The 21,283-nt window shown below is 43.9% G+C and overlaps 1 protein-coding gene and 1 pseudogene across 1 annotated transcript in view; one reads left to right on the top strand and one right to left on the bottom strand.

Moving 5' to 3' along the window:
- LOC126457185 (lysophospholipid acyltransferase 6) overlaps positions 1-21,283 on the top strand; it is a 147,753-nt gene that overhangs the window by 62,734 nt on the left and 63,736 nt on the right. The window lies entirely within an intron of this gene.
- On the bottom strand, positions 9,392-9,509 carry LOC126459705 (5S ribosomal RNA; annotated as a pseudogene).

Genomic DNA, 21,283 nt, shown 5'->3' with positions numbered 1-21,283 from the left:
AGGACTTTTCGTTGCATGATGGGCTGTAGGTAAGTGCGCGCTAGAAAAGTAGCTATTAGCGCAGTGTATTCGATGTAAATTCTAATAGGAATCATGTGGTGACCTTGTACCTTCTTCGCTTTTAGTAATCTTTATTATTTCAGTATCAAAATTGCTTATTTCATTATCACTTATTTGTGTGTGCGGCATCAAACATTGGTGCGGTAGTAGAATCATAAAGCTGAGATTAGTGTGTGGGCTTTTTGTCTGTTGTCTTCAATGGGTTGTTCCACAGTAAAAAAAAAAAAAAAACGCTCAGTAATTTGTACAGTATTTCAGAGAATATTGAAGAATTATCTGCTGCTCATGTACTGGCTACGCCCTGCAACCTTCTTTTAACACAATCAACAAGAGAGCAATCTCTTTCTTAAAACGGACGCTCTATGTTTAGGGGAAGCGGGCCGAGGCAAATCGAATGGCGGCCCAGAGATCTGATTTCAACCCACCCAACCATCTTTCGTATAAGTTACAGGCCGTGTTGTGAGATCAGATTACTGCCCCATGACACACGAAGGATGGATCAAAATGCATGCAGACATCTATCACATCTGAATGGAAAGTGGTTCTAGCCATGTGCAGATTGTGATAGCGGATAGGGGCATACCATGGGTTAAGCAGTTCCGTTATAGTCCCAGATAAGCGATTTACAATGACTGTCTTGTCATGAACGGCAGTATAGTGTGTTGCAAGTATAACTATTGTAATACATATGTTTTTGATTCTTTCTTTTTTAGATACTGTGTTCTCTAGGTTACTAAAAATGTCGATTACACTTAAGGGGGGGGGGGGGGGGGGGTACGAGGTCAAACGGGCCGACTTGGAGCAGGAGAGGCATCTCAGGACATTTTAATTTCCAGTGTCTATACTTTTACAAATAAATTCATAAAACTTTGTCAGCAGCACCAGAAAGGATTCAGGATTCACACCCATTGCAGATTGCAGTGGAAGTTCGAAAACATAGCAAAATAAACTTTTTTACGTGCGAAATTTAATCATTTTTTTCACTTACTAATGGGTGCATTTGTTGCTATAGGTACACTTTTCTTCATAAGTTAGAGTGATTCTTCGATGAATTTTTCACAGCATACATACCATAATGAAAGGTGTATGAAACTCTAGAATTTATATAATTTATGAAAAAAACGAATGAACTGTTTATTTTAAATTTCATGTTTAGAAAAAACACAAATTTTATAGTTAATTACCTCAATTTTTACCACAGTTTTTAATAGATTTGGAAAATTCTAGAGTTTATACACCTTTAAGTATGGTTTGTATGCTGTGCAAAATTCATCGAAGAATCTCTCTTACTTATGAAGAAAAGTGTACCTATAGCAACAAATGCTGCCATTAGCAAGCTCAAAAATTATGAAATTTCACACGTAAAAGAAAATTACTTCGTTATGTTTTAGAACTTCCACTGCTATGAGTGTGAATTCTGAATCCTTCGCCGGCCTCGGTGGTCTAGCGGTTCAGGCGCTCAGTCGGGAACCGCGGGACTGCTACGGTCGCAGGTTCGAATCCTGCCTTGGGCATTGATGTGTGTGATGTCCTTAGGTTAGTTAGGTTTAAGTAGTTCTAAGTTCTAGGGGACTGATGACCACAGATGTTAAGTTCCATAGTGCTCAGAGCCATTTGAACCATTTATTTCTGAATCCTTCCTGGTCATGCTGACAAAGTTTTATGAATTTATTTGCAAAAGTATAGACACTATAAATTGAAATGTCTTGTGGTGCATCTCCTGCAATTCGGCCCTTTTGACGTCCTACCTCCCTTAAAGGTTAGTGCGTACAGAGAAGCGCTCTTTAAAATATAAATATAAACACAACATAAACAATCAATAAACTTAATTGTATTTTATTTAAGAAGAGTTTCGGAGCCATTTCTCTATCGTCAGATGGTGGTTCCGATGTTTAGCAGGGCTCATAACTCCAAGAAAACTAATGATGTCGAAATATCTACAATCCAGTACATCTTCATTATCTACTTCCCTCAAGAACACTGTATCTGAACTTAACTCAGTCAGCGTTTACAAACTTGTAAAAGAAGGTGGGAAGTATTGTGTTGTCAGCAGAGAAGCAGTGACAACAGAATGGGTTGGTCAGGAGAGTTCAGCGTATTTGAATACGGACTGTTCATTGGATGTCAAAGTAACAAATCCATCCAATTTCAACACTTGAAGATGTGATTGTGAAGTGGAAACGCGAAGGAACAACCACAGTTTAACCAGGACTAGGCAGATCTCGTGTACTGACGGACAGGGACCAGTCGAGCATTGCAGACGGCGCTTGTAAACAATCGCATAATATCAGCGGAAGGAATGACACAGTGATACTGTACTGTACGCTACTGTACCCGAATTCGGGAGAATCGTGACTCACAGCTCCGCTTTAAGGTGGATTCACACTTGCCGAAATGTCGCCGTCGCGTAACCGTCACGTTTTTCAACGTCGACCGTCAGGAAAATTCTTGGGCATTCGCACTAGACGGCACGTCAACATCGAAAGAACGTCGTGACATTACAGTTGGTTAAAAAACACTCAACAGAGGCGCTCTTTCGTAGTTCATGGTATATCGTCATAAAACGCCTAAATTTGGTTAAAAGCAGTTTTCGATTATTGCTGTTCCACTTCATAATGACGAAGAGAGAGAAAAAAAGAGCATGGGTTCGAAAAATGTTAAAAAAACGAAACTGTGAAGAGGAGATCCACACTCTTTACAAGAAGCTGGAAGAGGAGGAGTCATCGTTCTATAAATATTTCAGAATGTCTCAACAACAATTTTTTTGACCTGTTAAGCAAGATAAAAATACAAATTACTAAGAGAATTTAAAGATTTAGGTGTCCGATATCACTGCGACAGAAGCTGATGGTGTGGCTATGGTATGTCTAGATGGACCGTTTTGGTGTACTTGAACTAAGTTTACATATATGTCTGCTGCCTGCTGTTCCTCGTTAATTTATTACGGATTTTATGCTAAACTTCTGCATGCCTCATCAGCTTTACTCCCGGTTTTTCTTGTCGTTATTCTACTGTAGAAATCGTGAGAAAAGCACATTGAACAAGATATCTATCGTTTATTTTGCAATGTATTCCTGCAGCGTATAAAATAAAATACTTAGTATTATCTTACAGTACATATTAAGATCTTTTCGCAGTATCAGTCAGTGGGGAATACTTTCGTATTAGTTCACACATTTTATTTAATATAACAGTTGCTGGCCAAGTAGGTTACACTAGGGCTCGTGGTAACATTCTTCCCGAGAAACCTTGACGTGACGTGACGTTACGTATCGATGACGTTCCGTTGACGGCGTGTTTGACTGCCACCATTGGAACTACAGAGGAGAATCTTTTGACGTGACGGACATGACTGTGACGTTCCGTCAAGTGTGAATCCACCTGCAGTCACGTTGATACACGTTTTTCGCGGTTCACGGAAACACCAGAGGCGAATACCGCGGTTCCTCCACAGCTCGGCCACATCTGACATGCTTGTTTATTCTCGTGCAGCTGAGCCGGCGCTTCGTTTCTGGTGGCCTTGACTTTGATGGAACTTTAAACTCTAATTTCTGTCTCTTGGCTCTCAGCCAAGGGGCAGCCTCCAAGGTCGAGTTCCTTAAGCCGTGGGAAGCCATTGCTCCTCAAGTAGCCTATAAGCAGTTCAAACCCCGTTAGACGAAGGAACTTCCCTCTCTAGTCCGCAGCTGGTTGGACAGGCGAGGCGCCGCACAGATGTTAATCATGGAACTGTGGACGAAAGTCGTATATTAAAGTACTGGCTGGTTACAATTAAAGTGCAGCTACTCAAAAATGCTCTGAGCACTATGGGACTCAACTGCTGAGGTCATTAGTCCCCTAGAACTTAGAACTAGTTAAACCTAACTAACCTAAGGACATCACAAACATCCATGCCCGAGGCAGGATTCGAACCTGCGACCGTAGCGGTCTTGCGGTTCCAGACTGCAGCGCCTTTAACCGCACGGCCACTTCGGCCGGCTGCAGCTACTCGCAGAGGTCCAGAGTGGGCTGTATTTATCGTATGGCAGACTTGGGAGCTATGCTAATGCGTTAATGCCGAACCGATTTACGCTGCTATGCTAATGCCTTAACGTGTAACCGATTTACGCTGAAACAAAAAATTAGTTCATATTTTGGCCTACAGGAATCGAACTCGCGCTCTGCGGTATGAGAACCATGTTATCATTTGACATGCTATAACGTGAATGAACAGTGTGGCTGTCGAGGAAACCGTTCTACACGAAAGCCAGCAATTACAGTGCTCCTTTGAGAGAGTATCGCCGACTGAAATGTCTGAGACTTTAAATAGTTTAAAGAAGATTATAATGAAATGAGAAAACGCACCTGACCATGGTGTGACACTTGGAAGAAAAAGACGTCTCATCCCGGTGGAAGTTATTGACGAGGCTGCTATTGCTGTAACGGACCATGCAGCACGTGCTCCGGGTTGTGCTAGTGCCTGTGCAGTATCATGAGAATTGCCCGTCCTGTGATCAACAACACGGAATGTTTTGCGGTCTATATTATGCTGGTACACTTTCAAGATCCAGATGTTGCAGCAACTGAAACCTCATGATCTGCAGCAACGTTCACAATGTGCTCTTCGTTTTGTGGCAGACCTCTAAGTTGATGACATGTGACCGGGCACTATTGTATGGAGTGACGAGACACGGCTGTCACTGCAGGGTGCAGTGAATACACGGAACTGACAAATTTTGGGTCCTGTTAAAATGCGTATTGTGCACGAACAGTACTGCACTCGCCGCATGTGACTGTAGTGTGGATGCACAAGCATCTTTATTCTCCGTCCGTTCTTCTTTGAAGAGAATACACGTTATCCAGTCCTGCTGGTACAGCGTGTGATTCCTGGTTTGGAAGAGCGCGGGTGTGTGTAAACCACTGTTTTCATGCAATATGAGGCTACACCTCATATTGCTCGCCCAGTAAAGGATCTGCTTCATGCAACCTTCCACGAACGTTTTATCTCCAGAGATTTTGCAGATGCAAGGCCAGCAAGATCACCTGATCTTTACCCGTGTTACTTTTCGCTCTGGAGATACGCAAAAGAACGCGTTTACCAGGAACTCGTTCCGTCTCTACCTGATCTGAAGGCCGGTATACGAGAACAAGTTGCTGAGATTCCATTGGAACTGCAGCGAGCAACTGTTGGTCATGTCGTTTTAGGCGGTAAGAATCTCGTCGACGTCTGCGGCGGTCTTATCGAACAAACTGTGCATACGGCGGTTAATAATAAAATCAACATTATATCTTTCTCACTTGTCTGATATTTCCTGCCCACTTCCCGTTCCTCATCTACTGCATATGGGAACATTTTTATACGCATTTCTTGTATTCCCAGCGCCAGATTTGCACCTGGTGGCCAAAATTGGAACTATTTTTTTTCCAGCGTAACTCGTTTCCACATTAACACATTAGCATATCTATCAAGTTTCACTGCCATACGATAATTAGAGCCCACACTGCACCTCTGTGAGTAGCTGCACTTCAATTGTAAGTAACCAGTACAAAATGTGTTGTGTGGAGCGGGGTGGGGGGATTATGCTGCTCATCTTTGTACATTCTGTATCCTCTATTAATTCTAACAGTTCAGGGTTCCATACTGCAGAGCAGTACTCAAGACTCGGTTCGGCTTGCGTTTTGAGGATAGACTCTTTCGATAGTGAATTACATTCCCGCAGGAAACTTTTCCAGTGAATCTGTCTGGCATCTTCCTTCTTAGTAGTAAGTGTCCGATCCACTTTAAGCTGCTATGTTACGAATACTATTCGTAATTTAAAGGTTGCGACTATTTCTAGTGACTGATTAAGAGTCGTGTAATTGAAGAGTAATGGGTCTTTCTACCTATGCCTGTGTAATACGTGCATTTGTTTACGTTGGCGGCAACAGCCACTCCCTGGACCAAGCGTCGATCCTCTGCACGTTTTCCTGCATTTCCCTATAAGTCTCTGGCGTCGCGAGTTCGCTGTGTACATAATTATCATCCGAGGACAGCTTCAAGGACATTATTAAGTTATTTACTACTTATTTTTATACATCGCTTACAGTAACTGAACTCGGGTACGCAGGAAGTCGCTTTCCATTTGACGATTTATTTCTCTGTTGGCTACAAAGCATAACTATAAATCTTGCTCTATATTTCGTGAGGTCTTATTATGTCTACTACAATGCGGAATTGAATCCAAAGGCTTACGGTAGTCTAGGAACACTGTATCGACCTTAATGGTAATGGCTGTCGCGTTCTGCCGTCTCTTGTGGATGAATGGAGTGATCAGTTTCCTATATCGTTGTTTGCGAAATTTATTTTGATTTTTATAAAGGAGATCTTGGATCTCTGAAAAAAAGGACACATTGAAGTAGTTACTTAATAAAACACTGACTGGCGCCATTCCACAGTCAACATCCATCAGCGGATTCGTTTGCAACCTCTCTGAGAGGGACTGTAAAACTATGTACGTAATTAAATGTCAAACTTTCTTACTGCGTCTCAATAAACGAAGATCAGTTCTCACTGAGACACAGCTTGAAATTTTCTGTCGATTGTGTTTCTGGCCTTTTTCTGATACTCTAATGAATTCCGTACGACGATTGCATAGCTGTTGAACTGCTTCTCCTTCAGAGTTCGTTGTGCTCACGATATTGATCTTTTGTTGCACATTGAATCACTCTTCCGTTTGCTGATCTCTCCCGGCATTAGTGATTTCTTATTTTGTGGAATTTGCGCCCTCGATTTCTAATAATATGCAAGTTGCTTACCCCAGAGTAGGAGACCCTCTCGGTGTGTCTGATCTGTTGCGGTCGCAGATCACCGCTGTTCATCGAATGTGTCCAAGATTGTGCTAAACGGCCTTCTCCTTGTCAGCCAGTACGGAATCTCGAAAACATCGATGGTGTGAAGCCCGCCCAGTGCCCATCGCGCGTGATATCGTAAAAGGTACACAGTGGTGTAACGTGACAGAATACGTGATTCTCGACTTCAGGCTAGCTTCGGTCTCAGCTTGATACAAATTACGAGACGAGACGAAAGTTGGTTTTGTAGAGCATTAGCCAGTTGTATGACTGAGTTCGTGATTTCTTTGCGAACAAACGAAACTCTTTATCACGAACGGAGGATCATAAGCAGACGTACGAGATGCGACAATAAAGTAATGCGACTGATGTGGAAAAAAATTTTTGCTTACCGTTTTAGTCAAGTTTAGTGTTGTCTCCTTCAAAGTAGTTACCTTCTGATTGCACACACTTTTTCCAGCGCTTCTGCCATTGATGGTAACATTTCTGGAACTGATCTTGTCATATCCACCAAGACCCTCGTCACAGGTTTTTGGACATCTTGTGTTGTTTGAAAATGGTGTCCCTTGACCGCTGTTTTGACTCTTGGAAATAGAAAAAAGTCGCACAGAGCGATATCTGGTGAATAAGGTGGCTGTGGTAGTACTGAAATTTGTTTTGAGGTTAAAAATTGCTGTTCTAACAGAGCAGTATGGGATGGCGCATTATCGTGATGCAGAATCCAATTATCAGCAGTGTTGGCACAGACACGAGGAACTCTTTTTACGCAGTCTTTCTAAAATTTCTTTGCAGTAATATTGGTTAACTGTTTGTCCAGGAGGCACCCACTCCTTATGAACAATTCCCTTGGAATCAAAGAAGCACACAAGCATGCGTGGTCGTCCACTGCGGTCTTCATCTTCAACATTCGTTCTGCCTTTACTAAACATTTTATGCCAACGAAATGCTTGAGCTATTGACATAACCTCCTCTCCAAAAGCCTTCTGAAGCTTACTGTAAGTTGTCGTCGCATTTTCACCGAATTTAACGAAAAAGAAATGGCATACCGTTGCGCAATATTATGCGGTTCCATTTCCGTGACGAGAGACACAAACATGTGTTAATTATTACAGCAGAACTCACGACTGAGCAGTTGCATCGATGTGCCGTTTGGACTAGAAGCAGCTTATAGACCAAGGTCAAAGATATTGTACCTACACAAGCCTGCAGGGTTGCCACATCTTTATTGTCGCACCTCGTAGAAGTCACTACTGGCGGAGATCAGACCAGTCTCATAGGATCACAAGTATACACTTTTTATTTTTCAGATTGGACGTGTAGCGTACGTTGTGTAATTTAGGAATTCGTGTACTTCAGGCATTTACTCTTCACGCACATTCAGACAGATCTTGAGCAAACATTAATCTGCCCCAGACCGGCAGCTGGAGTTTTATTACAATATGATGTACAGGTACGACGAAACACTTGTAGAGTCCCATTTGCAGTGCAGAAGATCTTAAAATCCTGCACTCCATAACCCCTGCTGAAGGAATCTGTGGGATTGGTTGGCAGACTGTCTTCAATTTTGGGTGGGAACTGGAGGCATTTTCAGTGTGCATTACTCTTTTGCGAAACAGGTTTCTCCCAAGGCTAACATGGAGAACAGTATGCGTCCATTATGAGCCAACAATGATTTATTTTTACCTTCTTCCTATTCGTATTTAGACCTTACATTATTCTTGCTCTACATCACTCGTGCGAGTAACAGACACTGACACCGACACTCGTGACCGAGAGGCGAACCCGCATAGTACACAAGGGGGCGAGGAGAATTCTGTCAGTAGAGAAGCAGTAACAGCAGAATGCGTCGGTAGGAAGAACTTCGTGCCTTCGAACGTGGACTATTCACTGGATGTCGCCAGAGTATCGGATCCGTCAGGGACATTTTAACCCTTTCAGAGCTGCCCAAGTCGGCTGTTGCCGATGTGAGTTAGAAGTGGAAACGCGGAGGAACAACTACTGCTAAACCAAGAACAGGCAGGCCTAATATACTGACGGTCTGGAACCGTCGAGGTTGATTGTAAAAAATAACGTTGGATCAGCGGAAGAAATCACTCATTAGTACCAATGTGCTACCAGCAGTTCAGCTTGCAATTTCCGTAGTAAATGTTAAGCGACTTAAGAAGTCGCTAATTGGAAAGAATACGACTATATCTTACAGCATTTTGCACTGCATACGGCCGAGGAACAGCTCGGAGTCGATGATTATTTGTATCACCACGACGTTGCACCTTGTCATAAAACGGTGGTGGTGGTACCTTCCTATGGGACCAAATTGCTGAGGTCGTCGGTCCCTAGACTTAGCACTCCGTCTTCAGGCCACAAGTCCCCCATCGGGACTCAGCTAAGGATGCGAATAGGAGGGGCGTGGGATCAGTACACCGCTCTCCCGGTCGTTACGATGGTTTTCTTTGACCGCAGCCGCTGTTATTCGGTCGAATAGCTCCTCAATTGGCATCACGAGGCTGAGTGCACCCCGAAAAAATGGCAACAGCGCATGGCGGCCCGGATGGTCACCCATCCAAGTGCCGGCAACGTCCGACAGCGCTTAACTTCGGTGACCTGACGGGAACCGGTGTATCCACTGCGGCAAGGCCGTTGCCGGTCGCTAGACTTACACACTACTTAATCTAACTTAAACTAACTTACGCTAAGGACAACACACACACACCCATGCCCGAGGGAGGACTCGAACCTCCGAGACCGCACGGCTACCCCGCGCGGCCATAACGCGGTATTTGTAAGTCAAAGGTTTGTGGACATTAACATTCTTGTAATGGACTGGCCTGATCCGAGACCCGACCTGAACCCAATGGAATACCTTAGGTATGCGTTAGAACGTCGACTTTGCTCCATACTCCAGCGTCCGACATCACTACCACTTCCAGTTTCGGCTGTTCAGGAAGAATGGGCTGCCGCTGTTCCGCAGATATTCAGACACGTCATTTAAAGTGTCCCCAGTAGGGTTCAAGTCGTCAAAAGGGCCAAAGGTGAAAACACCCCGTATTAATGGCTACTAATAAGTGTCCGGATACCTTTGGTCAAATAGTCTAAATGTTGGAAAAAGTTGTAAGGTCTTGTGTGTCATTTAAATTCGTCTCCAAATTATTGGTAGATTTTAGTGTAATTAAGTTTATTAACCCATCAGATTACTCAGCAGTCTACTAGCCACATATCTCTGTTGTATAATTTTAGGTTCTTACCAGAAGTTTTTCTTTTAGAAAGGTTTATTGAGAGAGCATGTTACCAGATGTTCTTGAACGCAGTTATTCCATCTTTTAATTTTAGTATTTTTATTTTTTTGGTCGTCTCATAACGATGTGTTACTGACACGGTACAGGATATGGGGTGGACATCATTTTAAAAAAAGGCGTTTTTCGTTACGGCGGAATCTTCCCACGAAATTTCAATCCCCAACTTTCTCCTCAGAATGCGAAATATATTTTGTTGGCGCCGATCTACATAGGGACAAACGATCATCGTAATAAAAGAAGGAAAATCAGAGCTCGCCCGGAAAGATATAGGTGTTCGTTTTTGTCTGCGCACTGTTCGATATACGAATAGTAGAGAATTATTGTGAAGGTGGTTCGATGAACCCTCTGCCGGGCACTTAAGTCTGATTTTTAGAGTATGCATGTAATGTAGATTCAAGTGTTCACCAACCTTAACAAAATTCGCCTCTGAGTATGAACGCCGCATCGTTGCTACAGACTGACCCCAACGGAAATGGCAGCAAGACTGCTGAGGTTAGCGTGACAGCTTTCACAGGTGGGAGGGAGGGAGACGAGGGGAGGGTGAAATTGAAAGGGTTGTTTCTCACAGCTAGACTAGTATGGAAGGCTGGCTTTCTTCCCTGCACTCTAAGTAATGACACAGCCAGGTATTCATAGGAAGTTCCTGATATGTGAATAGTGCTTGATATTACATTTTGAGAATGTACACTCCTGGAAATTGAAATAAGAACACCGTGAATTCATTGTCCCAGGAAGGGGAAACTTTATTGACACATTCCTGGGGTCAGATACATCACATGATCACACTGACAGAACCACAGGCACATAGACACAGGCAACAGAGCATGCACAATGTCGGCACTAGTACAGTGTATATCCACCTTTCGCAGCAATGCAGGCTGCTATTCTCCCATGGAGACGATCGTAGAGATGCTGGATGTAGTCCCGTGGAACGGCTTGCCATGCCATTTCCACCTGGCGCCTCAGTTGGACCAGCGTTCGTGCTGGACGTGCAGACCGCGTGAGACGACGCTTCATCCAGTCCCAAACATGCTCAATGGGGGACAGATCCGGAGATCTTGCTGGCCAGGGTAGTTGACTTATACCTTCTAGAGCACGTTGGGTGGCACGGGATACATGCGGACGTGCATTGTCCTGTTGGAACAGCAAGTTCCCTTGCCGGTCTAGGAATGGTAGAACAATGGGTTCGATGACGGTTTGGATGTACCGTGCACTATTCAGTGTCCCCTCGACGATCACCAGTGGTGTACGGCCAGTGTAGGAGATCGCTATCCACACCATGGTGCCGGGTGTTGGCCCTGTGTGCCTCGGTAGTATGCAGTCCTGATTGTGGCGCTCACCTGCACGGCGCCAAACACGCATACGACCATCATTGGCACCAAGGCAGAAGCGACTCTCATCGCTGAAGACGACACGTCTCCATTCGTCCCACCATTCAGGCCTGTCGCGACACCACTGGAGGCGGGCTGCACGATGTTGGGGCGTGAGCGGAAGACGGCCTAACGGTGTGCGGGACCGTAGCCCAGCTTCATGGAGACGGTTGCGAATGGTCCTTGCCGATATCCCAGGAGCAACAGTGTCCCTAATTTGCTGGGAAGTGGCGGTGCGGTCCCCTACGGCACTGCGTAGAATCCTACGGTCTTGGCGTGCATCCGTGCATCGCTGCGGTCCGGTCCCAGGTCGACGGGCACGTGCACCTTCCGCCGACCACTGGCGACAACATCGATGTACTGTGGAGACCTCACGCCCCACGTGTTGAGCAATTCAGCGGTACGTCCACCCGGCCTCCCGCATGCCCACTATACGCCCTCGCTCAAAGTCCGTCAACTGCACATACGGTTCACGTCCACGCTGTCGCGGCATGCTACCAGTGTTAAAGACTGCGATGGAGCTCCGTATGCCACGGCAAACTGGCTGACACTGACGGCGGCGGTGCACAAATGCTGCGCAGCTAGCGCCATTCGACGGCCAACACCGCGGTTCCTGTTGTGTCCGCTGTGCCGTGCGTGTGATCATTGCTTGTACAGCCCTCTCGCAGTGTCCGGAGCAAGTATGGTGGGTCTGACACACCGGTGTCAATGTGTTCTTTTTTCCATTTCCAGGAGTGTATATAAGCTCAAAAAATAACTACATTACAAATTTTAGTGTGTTTAGAGAAGATATAAAGATACTTACTTTATGCGGTTTAGTAAAACATGTAACACATTGAATTAACAGCTATACCGTTTACTTCACATTTTTTCAAGACAGAGTGCATTTGTAGGACACGACCTAAAGCTACGAGAAATAGGAAACATTATTATCAAACGTACACATCATCATCATCTTAACGTAACCACTGAGGTAGCTCGACTTACGTACAATCTTTCTCTTTAAGTTCATATAGGGGCGTAGTTGTCAACGATAAAGCGCGGCAGTTTCGGACCCATTGCGTGAACGCTTACATACTAATTAAGTTCACTGAAATTAAATTAAAATAATGTATACTGAATATGTCCTGACGAATGACAATTTATGGCAGACAGGTGTTCGAACTCTGATCTCCTGCTTATCTCCAGCCGTCACCCTAATCCGCTATGTCATCTGAGCAAAACCCTATCAAACTTCCATGATCATTGAGATATCTCTCATACTTCACCATTACTTCTGGACCCTACAACCAGATAAATTTCCAAGCGATATGTAGGAACAGCGCCAATGCAGAAGGAGGGGGTGTAAAGGGCGGATAAAAATTTTATGGAGAGCCGTTGCCCCAGAGACAAAGGAACATCAGTGGCACTGACAGCTGTAATCGGTCCTGGAGCCTCGGGTGCGCGGAATTATTACTTAGGACGACTGCTTTCTGAAAGTGACAGATTCGGGATTGAATCCAGTAAATACATAAATAACCATTTGTCACGACATGCTCCGTGCATGAATCGTCATGAGTTGGACGGTGATTCCATAGCTAGAACCTCGGAGTCTTTTAATTTATACCTGTGGTATTCGCTGCGAAACCAGCTTTTCCGTGTGAATCCGTTGCTTCAACCAAACGTCGGTACGTCTTCATACACATATATGATTTATCGCATAGGACCAGCAACACCGTTGTAATGTTGGCTACTGATATTGTTTGACGTTGGGCAATCTTAAATAACTACAGAAAAGTTGTGAATAAAATTGCCATTTGGTGTAATGATTAGTTCTTCTGTTTAAATTTGAATAAATAAAATATCTGTTCGATGTAAAACCACCACAGGCTGCTAAAATGTTTTGTTATTTTGCAATTAGTTGAGACATCAGTCATCGTTTGACAGACGTTAACTGCAATTTTAAAACATATTTAATATCTAGTTAGCACCGCGAATTTAGGCTTCATTGAAGTATGGCACGACACTGTCAAGCCCATGAGGACTTTTCTTCTAAGACTGACAATGTCGTGACCTACTCAACGCTACGTAGATTCACAGTACTAAAGACAAAGTTAATACGTTTTGAAATTGTGGACATGTGGTATATAGTAGCTTTTTTAATAAATTTGTCTGACGACGGCTTTAATGTTGACACTTGTTGTAGAATAATAAAAAAAAGTAGCAGCAGGTGGTTTTTTTACATCAAAAGGTGTTTTATCAAAGCTGTGCAGCATGACTTAAAGAATATATTACATGAAAGAAAACAATGATAAGGAAAGAGAGGGTCCTATGCAAAGACTAGTGGCGAACACATGAAGGGTGTCAAACCGTTTAAACATTTAGGGAAAGACAAATGGACGATTTAGATTTATTGATGTTTATCGGATTACGGGAAAGTGCGGCGCATTTATAAAGAAAATCTCATACAAGTGCGAACACCCCGGAGTACAGTAACAGCATTTGGAGTGCTTATCAAGTAGTCATGATAGCAGAATTTGGTTGTAGGATGTCGGTATAGCTCTTAAGGAGGTAGAGACATTCGCAGAACTCAAGGGGGAAGGAACATAACGTTGTTTTCGCGAAGCCGTGTTAAGCAACTTTAGAGATCCCGTGTTTGAAGAAGGATTTGCAACGATTATGCTGCCACCATCGTATACATCGAGAAGAGATGAAGAGAACGAGAAAGATTAGGGTACGTGCAGAGAGATACAGTCATGTTTCCCTCGCTCAGTACGCGAATGGAATAGGAAAGGAAATTGATAATAATATATGATGTACCCTTCATCATGCGCTGTACAGTGGCGTGAGGAATATGAGTGTTGATGTAAAATGTTGTTTCTGCCGCAATGCATCTTGTAATTTGAACGCAGCTTGTTCTCGTTTGTACCTCCTTCTGGGAATTCACGCAGACCGGCTTCAAAGCAGTTTTACGGCTTTGGTCCCGCGCACCACACTTGACACCAATGGTCTATCTTGAAATAACCGGATTAAGAACTTTTCAGCGCCGCCCTATGGACGAAATTTCGCAGGTAATGAAGCTGTCACGGACCGAACTGTACCTCCGTCTTACGTTCGAAGTCCTCTGCACGCCCATCGAAGTCCATACCGGTACTCACTGCGTCATATTTTAAAACGTTTCAAGCCATCTGAGTTACAATCTGTTCTTTTAGGCTTCAAGGTCGTGAAATACTGGACACTTTACAGAAAATGTTGTTCAATATTGTGATGAATCAGTAATCGAAAGGTGGCTCTGAGCACTATGGGACTTAACATTTATGGTCATCAGTCCCGTGGAACTTAGAACTACTTAAACCTAACTAACCTAAGGACATCACACAACACCGTCCGCCCCAGTAGCTGAGTGGTCAGCGTGACGGATTGCCGTCCTCTGGGCCCGGGTTCGATTCCCGGCTGGGTCGGAGATTTTCTCCGCTCAGGGACTGGGTGTTGTGTTGTGTTCATCATCATTTCATCCCCATCCGGCGTGCAGGTCGCCCAATGTGGCGCCGAATGTAATAAGACCTGCGATATGGCGGCCGGACCTGCCCCGCGAGGGGCCTCCCGGCCAATGACGCCAAACGCTCATTTCATTTCCATCACACAACACCCAGTCATCACGAGGCAGAGAAAATCCCTGACCGCGCCGGGAATCGAACCCGGGAACCCGGGCGTGGGAAGCGAGAACGCTAACGCACGACCACGAGCTGCGGACTAATCGAAAGGTCAAAATTTCCTAATTTTATTTCATTTTAGAGGATATAACCTACTGTATAAAGGTATACCTCATTCATGTAAATCGGCCAGTTAAGCAAGAACAATTATTTTTCTTGAAGTCCGTCGTGAAAAAACTTTTCTGATTTGATGGCCATTTTGACTGACATGTGACGTCATATGAGGACAATTTTTTTATGCTATTAAAACCTCATTGTTCATTTCCAACATACTGTGTATGTTATTTTGAATATTTAAAGTTTTCGAACACTATTAAATTACTTGGCACCGTGAGACAAATTTTGTGTGCTACGTACTGTAGAGAATTTTGTGTCCTTATATTAGCGGCCTTAGAAACTGTCAGCTAAATTTCGTGAATCGTTCGTCAAGTTGACAGTCCGTTATCCAATGATCCCCTTTCACTTTGAACGCCAAAAGTGTAAATATATATGCATTACTATTGTAAAAATGTACGCAGAATACAGCAACTATCATTGTTAATACGGCTCGCTTCACCATTTCAGCAATTATGTCTGCAGAGAAATAGTTATCAGCAATCGACCAGCAATCTCTGTTACAGACTGGGGTGACAAAAGTCATGCGATACCTCATAATGTCGTGTCAGACCTCCTTTTGCCCGGCGTAATGCAGAAACTTGACGTGGCATGGACTAAACAAGTCGTTGGAAGTCCCAAAGTCCCTTCAAGAAATACTGCTACGGTGGCAGGATCGAATCCTGCCTCGGGCATGGATGTGTGTGATGTCCTTAGGTTGGTTAGGTTTAAGGAGCTCTAAGTTGTAGGGGGACTGATGACCTCAGATGTTAAGTCCCATAGTGCTCAGAGCCATTTGAACCATTTGAAGAAATACTGACCTGTGCAGGACTTTGTGCACGAACTGACCTCTCGATTACATATAAATGTTTACTGGGATTCATATCGGGCAATCTCGGTGATCAAATCTTTCGCTGGAATTGTCCGGAATGTTCTTCCAACCAATCGCGAACAACTGTGGCCTAGTGACACAGAAACCTGAAGTCCATGAATGGCTGCAAATGGTCTCCAAGCAGCCAAACACAAACATTTCCTGTCAATTATTGATTCAGTTGGACCGGAGGACTCACTCCATTCCAAATAAACACAGTGCACGTTGTATGGAACCACCACCAGCTTGCACAGTGCCTTGTTGACAATTTGGGCCCGGCCGCTGGTGGCCGAGCGGTTCTGGCGCTACAGTCTGGAACCGCGCGACCCCTACGGTCGCAGGTTCGAATCCTGCCTCGGGCATGGATGTGTGTGTTGTCCTTAGGTTAGTTAGGTTTAAGTAGTTCTAAGTTCTAGGGGACTTACGACCTCAACAGTTGAGTCCCATAGTGCTCAGAGCCATTTGAACCATTTGACAATTTGGGTCCATGGCTTGCTGCGGTGTCCGTCACAGTCGAACCCTACCATTAGCTCTTACCAAGTGAAATCTGGACTAATCTTACCAGTCCATAGTTTACTAGTCGTCTATTGTCCAACGGATATGGTCACGCGCCAAGGAGAGGTGCTGCAGGCGAAGTCCTACTGTTAGTAAAGGCAGTCGGGTCGGTCGTCAGCTGCCACAGCCCATTAACGCCAAATTTCGCCGCACTGTCCTAACGAATACGTTCGTCTTACGTCCCACATTGATTTCTGCGGTTGTTTCACGCAGTGGTACTTGTCCGCACCGAAAACTCTACGCAAACGCCATTGCGGTCGGTCGTTAAGTGAAAGCCGTCGGGCACTGCGTTGTCCGTGGTGAGAAGTAATTCCTGAAGTTTTGTATTCTCGACACGCTCTTGACACTGTGTATCTCGGAATATTAAATTCCCTACCGATTTCCTAAATGGAATGTCACATGAGTCTAGCTCCAACTACGATACCGCGTTTAAAGTCCGTTAATTCCCGTCGTATGGTCATAATCAGGTCGCACAACGTGCATCGCTTGAGTACAAATGACAGCTCCGCCAATGCACTGCCGCTTTATGCCATGTGTACGCGATACTACCGCCATCCGCATATGGGCATATCGCTTTCCCATTGCTTTTTGTCACCTCAGTGTAAAGTAGACTGTTATAACTTACCTTATAAATCATCGAAGTTTGTGAAAGCAGTTACTCTGTAGAATGTATAGCACTTATGTATGCCTAATATCCTTGAATATGTCTTAACTAACTCCATTCGCAACACATTTTGTAGACATTATCCACATGAACCTGCAAAATTATATCATCGTACGACATACTGCTAATTCTGCAGGTTTGACGTTTTATACATGGGATCTCGGGATCTCGATTCTTTAAGGAATGGAGCTGGGGGAGGCGGGTTACTGATACCAACTAACTGAAGTGACGACGACAGTCTCAGTGCATGCGTTAAAAAATAAACCTCAGACAGAACTGTACTCTGGATCCAAGTTCATTCATCACAGTGTTTGCACACGATGGCTACAACACTGGTGTTAATTGCTGCCTGCCCAGTAGCTACGCTCCACACTGGATTTTTCGAAGTGAGCATTTCAGGAGCACGTTGACGGGTGGTTACTGATGAATCTCGTCCTACACGATCCATCACCACCTCCTCAAATTCTGCTGTACGAATCATTATTTGCTGAGAATGTTGACCAGTTCTCTGCAGCTTGAATAAGCCAGTTTCTCTGGATTTTATCTACGGCGCGAAATGTCTTTCTTTAGGATAAAATCTGTTGCGAAACTTTCGTCTGTACGCGGTATAATGTAACGTTCTGTGCTGCTACTGGCTGACTCTGTGACGTCGCTAAGGAGCAGCGTCTGCCTCGTGAAGAACGCTGTAACGGGTGGGCCTCGCATTTACCCGATGTACTGGTGGTACGTTTTAGTTTCTACTGAAATAATGAAATGTAAATTGATGTTCTGCTATTGCTAGAGTGTTACTTCTACACCGAGTAGCTTAACCAGTTTTTAAACACACTGCCGATTTTCTTAAATTGAAGTTTCTATTGAATCAAAACATGCAAAAAAGCGCAAAGAATAGCCTGTTTTTTGCAGTTTTCTGTCTAAGCACATGCTCGAAATGAGCTTGCAGCTTTCTAAGATGGCTCTGAGAAAAGTTTTAACGAGTAAACAAGATCTATGTAACACTAATCTTCTTTTTGTATTCATCACAGTTCAGCTAACAGGTGGACACTGTCGTTTTCACTCAAGATATTACACAATAGCCGTATTTGTAGAAAACCAGCTAATCGGACTAGGACATTCTTCATAATACACGTTGGTAAATGAAACTGAGGTTTACCCAAGAACGCAAGGTTGAGACTGCAAATAGAGGATGTCCAAATATTTTTTCTGAAAAAAATTGTAACTTCCCTGCACAATGGCGCACAAAGACATTTATTTGCGAAATAACGTCCTCCTTCACCAATAGCAACCATTTTGACCCTTGTAGCAGGCTTCACATTTAGTTGGGAAAAAATATTTTGACAAGGACTCGGTTAATTTTACGAAACGCAAGTGCACTTTTTATTGCTTTCTTCATTCTGAGGACGTAGCTTCGTTGATGACAATGACTTCAAAGATCTTTAACACGTGCTTGCAATTTTAAGGACATGTTTTTCAAATGAGCATTTTTCCTCTGTAATTCTGGTACGTAATTCTGTAAATTGGTTTTATATGAAACATTAAAACAACTTCATCTGTAAATGTACATTTATCAGCGCTCTTGCTCCGTGGTGAAAGCTTTTGCAAAGTCTCTACCATACGCTTCTTCTATGGGCAACACATTTTGTTGATAAATCCCTTTTCTTCTGTTAAATGTGGTGTGCTAGCACTCGCGCTAATACTTCAAGACAAATTACACGACGGAAATGCATTGCTATTATGCAGTCGTTTCCGATGCAAATTTTGTACTTCTGACCCCAAGTCTCTAACATAATCAGTTTTTTGGAATGATGAGAGCATATTCTAACATTTTCAACATTCATAGCCTCTTTTCTACCGCATTTAGACACCCAAATCCGTCGCACACTTGCCTCGTAAGGGAAAGCATGAAGCACTACTTACGTCCCTTTAGTGTTGCGATTGTGAGACTTACAGCCAATAGCACAACCTGACATTGCCTGTACACAGTCGAAACACTTTCACCAGCAAATAACCCAATAAACAAAAGCAACAAAGCGGAAACTACATCGCTCAAGAAACCACACAATCTGCCACATACAAATATGGGCGCGAAGTGTTACAGCCTGGCGTCCTGCGCACAATGGCAGAAACGCGTTTGCTTCTGCGCACCGTTGACTGCGCCCTCTGGAATCTTAACAGCACAACCGATTATGCAACTTCATTTCTTTAAGGGCAAGTATGGCACGCTGTTTTTTGTTATGAAACATAAGAAGTTTACAATCGCTTGCCGCACACGCATTGCTCATTTGAGACTCTGTAATATTAATTTTCGGTCGTTTTTCACTAATCTAAAAAAACTCCGTTTTGGAGCCTTTTTTTCTTATTCTTAGTCTTATCCTTCTTTTCGGCAGCGTTTACCCCGTCTAGTACTGTCTCCGCTGTACTCATGAGCTGGAAATTTTACTTTACGTAACTTTGCTGCCCCGCCGGATGTCGCCGCAATCGTCAATAGTCTAAAGTGGTCCTCACACGCCCAATATTATTGACACAATAATACTTGTCAGTATACTGCGCGGAGGTATGAGGCCAGGAACAACATAATAGTGTTGTGCAATATTTACGACCGGCAAGCGTTTGCTAGAACTCTGCCTTCATCATAGCGACTCTGTCGGCGTTCGACGATCTGGAACCCGCCCGTATTGCTTTTCAGAACACAGGCAGAAATTATGCAGAAAGGCGAACGACATCCGAAAAGCTTACAATAGCCATTTCAATAGCTCAGGAGCTAATCCATGGCAGCGTAGATTCATAAATCATAGCAATAACTTCTTACAAATAAAACAATAGAACTGTGTATTTTATCGAGTACGTATGCAGTTTTCTACGTATTTCTCTGCGTAATAATTCTTGCAAAGAAAATAAAACAGTTATTTACTGATTGAATACTTAGTTGATCTCATGTCTGTTCTGTCACAACTGTTGCAACGAAAATAACTTGCGCTCACTGAATAGCTAACATCTGATCGTCAGTTCTGAGTACTACAACGAGTAAAATGTTTATTTCTGCTTACTATCATGACGCCATGATCTTCAGTTTTCTCTGCATTTGAGGACAACAGTGTATCTGGCGTCTCATTATCGATCAGGAATTTCGTTTCTCGAAGTACTGCATGGTGCTTTTATATACGTCTTCCAGCCCACTTCCTGGTCTATTGTCATTTACTTTCCTTCAATTCTTTGCTCAAAAATTCGTTCGGAGCGAATTGAACTTCTCTCACTCCGGAACTATTGTGTGATGCGCAATACCACCTGTACACGCTACAATACAGGGTGAACATTAGTTCAACCGACAAACTGCTGGAACAGATTCCCGACTAAAAATGGAGGAAAAAGGTCCTATGGTGCCCGGAAATGCATCGTCGTCACGGTAGACGGCACTAACTAATGACAGTTCCTCTGAGCACGTGCCGTGTGTTTTTTGTGTGTTGCAAGCTGTGTGATTGACGCAGCGTACTGTAAGCAACAGAATAGACTGGTATTCATGTCGGGAACAAGTCGACGTGGTGTTTTTGTACGGCCAAGCAGATGGAAACGGTCGAGAGACAGCAGGCTATACCAAAACAAGTACCCTCACAAGTACCAACCTCATCACACAAAATTTCAAGCCCTTTTTATGCGTCTGGGTGATCATGGGTGCATACTGTGCGTACACCAGATTTGGAGGAGCAGGTTCTACAGAATGTTGAGACGAACCCTAGTACAGTCCCCAGGCAAGTGACCCGCCATCATGGTGTAAGCCAAAGTACGATTATGTGTATCCTGCTTGACAACTGCTGCTATCCCTATCACCCGCAAACCCTCTGAGGCCACTTTGAACATCTGTTGTGACTTGGATGTGGTGCAGC

The sequence above is a fragment of the Schistocerca serialis genome, chromosome 2, assembly GCF_023864345.2.
Source record: "Schistocerca serialis cubense isolate TAMUIC-IGC-003099 chromosome 2, iqSchSeri2.2, whole genome shotgun sequence".
Taxonomy (NCBI): Eukaryota; Metazoa; Arthropoda; class Insecta; order Orthoptera; family Acrididae; genus Schistocerca; species Schistocerca serialis.
This window is presented reverse-complemented; position numbering and strand designations above follow the sequence as displayed.